Here is a 4,774-nt window from a genome sequence, read left to right on the forward strand (position 1 = left end):
GTATTATGAATAATCAAGCCCATCCTAATGTTATCGGAACCGATTATGACGTCACAGTTATGGCATTCGTGTATCACGCTATGTAGAAAAGCAGGAGCCGATAGATACTTCGTAAAAGTATAATAATTAAACAAAAATATCAGAAAATAGTACAATAGTATAATTATGGTAAAAACATTTCTATTAGATGATCATATTGTGAAGAAAATCAAGAGTTGCGATCCACAAAAATGCTGGAATTTAATCAGAGAAGATGTGGGAAAGAAATTGTTTGGTAAATAATAAATATTCTTCATAAAAGAAATACTGGTTATAATAGACGTGTCCTATATTCAGTTATATAGTCTTCATTTCAAAACATTTATTTTAGATTGTTGATCAAATGGAATATCAAATTTTAAAATCTTTACAATCAAAATTGTCGCGAGTTAGTTGGATAAATCGGCTTACAAATTTGTTTGAGATTTCATTGAAACCTATTCTCTGTGTAACTGTCCAAAAGTATGGTGGCTGATTGGTATCATGTCGTGATGTCGTGGTGTCGCGGTGTCGCCCTTCATAAGGCAACAACCTGACAACAAGACCTCACGACATCATCGAAATTCAACTGTGAAGGATTCTTTTATGTGCACGCCAATGTGTATATTCACAGGAGCTTGTTTTTGTCCCATCTAATCTACACAACTAGACACTGTACGTTGCCAGACCCTATTTGTCCTACACTATCGACAGGGAGAAACCACGCTGCAAAATCCCGGGGAACTAATAATCATAGTATTCAGAGGAATATGGGCGATAACCCAACACCACGACAACCCGATATCACGACACCACGACAACCCGTAATGTCGTAATGTCGCTTGTCGTGATGACGGTTTGTTGTTTGTCTCGGGTTAAAAAGTCGTGATGTCGGGTTGTCCAGTTATCGCCTTATGATGGGCGACACCACGACATCACGACATGATACCAATCAGCTACCATACAAAGTGAGTATGTCGCATTACGTGCACATTATGCAAGAGCTAAATCTGTCTATTTCATGTCTTTCTTTAGGCCTGAAATGTTATATAAACTATTAATTGAACATTTATTAACAAAACAAGACCATAATCAACTCTAGATGGCATCGGATAGTAGAGATTTTAACTAAATTAGAACGGTTCGCCCTGGTTACCACAATGCACACATCTTGTCAAAACAACAAACGGTGATATAGCATGGCTCAGAATCAGAATGAAGTAATTTGAATGACATTTTCAATATTTCATTTATCTATTTTTGAACTATAATAGCAAGAATGGTCAGCTCTTTTCTAAATCTTACATAATGTCACACTGATCCGCAGTGAATATTCGCTAGGCCGCGACAATCACTGAGCAACAACTATTAACTTTTGTCCTCCCACAAATTTTAAAATTCTAAAACATTTTTTTATGTATTAGAAAAATAAATAAAGAGGTTTGAAGCATTTGTAGGTAGAAATATTTCCTGTTTTAGTGTAAATGGGTATTAAAAGGAGTAAAAGACGCCATTCTGCTCGAATCAGTAAGTCTTATGTAAACAATGCAAGCGCCATTGAGCCAATGATTGACGCTGCGTGATATGACGCCATGTCGTGTCGAAGGCAGTCATTTTTTACAGAGATATTAGAAGGCTTTCGTAATACTCCGTGAAACAGATTGACATAATGTATCTGTAAATGTTAAATGTACAGTTTAGTGTGTATTAGATATTATCCAAAAAATGGAATTTTTTATAAATAAATTATTGTTTTTAAGGGGACGAACTCATCGTAGTACCGCATTTAGATGAAGCCAACAGATTTGAATTAAATGCCGTTATTTTAGAGAAAAGAAGCAATATATTAGACTGGATTCTACGTAGATCTCACGAACTAGTCGCGGTTAACATGTTACAAGAGATGATCAGATCTGATGTAAGTAGTTTAGAGGGAGTTAAATTAACTCGCCCAGAGAGAGTCAACAAACGACTCCCTAAAGATACCATTGTCTTTGGTAATGTTGGAAATAAAACGGCTGCAGTTCGAATAATCGGTTTATCGATGTATCAGATATCTCATTTACCAAATGACGGCGATATAATGATTGATATTACACCGTTTTGTAAGTAAAAACCTTTTTTTTTTTTATAATTTACATATTTACTTCATATGTCTTATGTCACTGTCGCCAAGAAAGTAAGATATTTTTCACAGGCAGTCGTTAGCCTGATTGAAAACCGCTAAAAACATTTGCCCGGCTTGTATATTGACGGCGGAGGCCTAGATATAGGCTATTTGTCTCAAACTTTGCATAGGCTACAATCCCATTTGAACATGCACGATGTCATTGTATATAGTTGTATTATCAAATCGATAATATTTTTTTTCCGACTATATATAAGCGAATAAATAACAGCACATAAACAGTAGGTTCTGTGTTATTCGCGGTCTTTTTTCGACATGCCAACTTATTTGATTTACATTTCTGTGGCTTTTCACACCAGTGATATGCTTTAATTTTAATAGGTCAGTAAGAGTAGTCCCCCACTCTTAATTCTCTAACGTATTCGCACAATGTGCGAGCTTACGGTGGGTGTGAGGATTCAACAAAATTCAACTCGTAAAAATCAAACCGACAAACCTAAACAGAGTGCTTTCCCCTTTATCACAAAACAACCCAGACACAGTACATGCACTTAGTTTATTTAGAGACAATTTTATATCCACGCGAAATATTTTTCACACTCTGTATTCAAACAACAATAGATATGCCTTGTCATTCTCATTTTGTTTTTACCCAAATAACGGAAAGCGGGGCTTTAAAATTCTCAAAAAATCGAAAAGGGTACAAAACATAATCAGGCCGATTCAATTCTCGAGTTCGCACCTCTGGTTGGTAATATTGTTGGAGGTGATACTTCTGTCTGTTGGGATTAGTAATGGTTGAGTTTGGTAAACCCTGATTTGAAGTGATGTATTTCTCCTTCTATTTGTGGTGTGTTACGTTTGACATTATCATTATTATCTAGACTATACGATTAGGCTCCTGTATACGGTGCTGTTGATTTTAATATCTTAACTTTTCACTAGTACACCTAAGAACACTAATTGGTGTTCGGATTCTATCTCCATGGCGAATTTGTTTCTGTCAGTTGAAAGATACATAATGTAAGATTTCGATATTAAACATTTCAGTCAAATTATATTATTTCTGTGCGAAGGGATGAATGTTTGACGTTTTGACATGAAATAGCCTAAATAGTCTCGATTTCAGTCCTTCAGTCCTTCAATCGACAATCTTCGCGAGTGGCTTCTTGACGAGCAACAAAATATATGGCGCACTTTGCCTAATCCACTCTAAAAGAGTTGATTATGGGATTGCCATGTGAATAAAACAAACATGTCTAAATAATAATTTACATAACATCTGAAGCCAGACAAAAAGCCTGCAATAATGCATCATTAATTATTTATGATTATCTTCATCTATTATCATCAGGAATGGGTACTCAAAATTGTTATGCCACCTTATTGTAGTCTTTAAAAGCATATTTATTATTCAAAAATATTAAATTCTTAACCTAAGTTATGGCCATGTAAATTTGTTTTTGATTACACCTCCATGAACATCGTGCCCAAGATGGTGTCAAAATTTTATCTAAAGAAACTCTTGTTAAATTGGAGTTTGAAAAATCGTTGTTGGTACACTGGGGTTTAAAGCCCGCTTATATCACTTGCTTCAAAATATTTCCACCCTATTTATTTATGTTTATTTCATTAGTCAACAATTTCCACACCAGGAACCTGTTCCTCATTTCGAAGGTTATTTATGCTGAAGAATTTAGAGTACGAGTATTGAAGGGTAACACATTGGATGAGTTCAAAGTCATGCGCAAGATTCCTCTTGCTTTTCAACTCACGCAATTCAACGTAATGTATAGCGCCATTTTAGGTTGCCACCAACCTGTGTTAAAGGAACCAAAAGTAAGATGGCAGAGACATGCTAAAGTTATTATTCCTCGCACTCTTTTAATTGAGAGAGAAAATCGTAAGTTCATACTTCTAATTTGCCCATACAAAGAAGATAATGTAAAAGTCACAAAACCTGTTTGATAACATTATGAACATTTTTATCCAGATGTCAGGCCTGTGGTGTGGTAAATCGCTTCCCAACTAAACGTAAACGGGGAGATAACTCTGTTTTTGCGATCAGGAAAATTATGAATTACGTATTGTTTCTTCATTGATAACTCAATGCAAAACCCGGAAAATTAAAAAAACAAACCAACAAACGTGTAGACTTGTCTACGGTGGCAGCATCGTACATCTTTATAATATTTTAATGGTGTACCGCGATGTGAAGTCTTTGAATAACTCTGCAAGGAACTCCTATCTAGATGATCATTCACGAAGACCTGTAATATACAGTTATTTTCTATTTTGTTCAGGTGGTGGAGGAGATGACGGTAAACGCACTAATGGTCCTAGAAATATTCGACATAATACAATATTAAGAGAAACATCTGATAGTGATGAAGAAGATGATGAATAAAATTATTTAAAAACCATTACTATTTTCTAATATTCCTCAGTGATTTGTTCAAATCTTGAAACTTACAAATAATAACAAGTTATATTTATTACAAAACATAACAAACATACAGTATTTGTAAACCACGACTGCTCTATGGGTACAATATGGGTGTCAAACTAAACGTGTATGATAAGGGTTATTTTCATTTACAAATTATTATTTAATTTACACTTTTCCAT

General features: G+C 34.9%; 1 long non-coding RNA gene across 1 annotated transcript; it reads left to right on the plus strand.

The window, feature by feature from the left end:
• Positions 1-3,947: 3,947 nt before the first annotated feature.
• Positions 3,948-4,570, plus strand: LOC126820804 (uncharacterized). Its single transcript, XR_007680149.2, has 2 exons — positions 3,948-4,049; positions 4,450-4,570. It is a non-coding gene; the product is annotated as an uncharacterized LOC126820804 (long non-coding RNA).
• The last annotated feature ends 204 nt before the right edge of the window (positions 4,571-4,774 follow it).

The sequence above is a fragment of the Patella vulgata genome, chromosome 5 (genome assembly GCF_932274485.2).
Source record: "Patella vulgata chromosome 5, xgPatVulg1.2, whole genome shotgun sequence".
Classification (NCBI taxonomy): Eukaryota; Metazoa; Mollusca; class Gastropoda; family Patellidae; genus Patella; species Patella vulgata.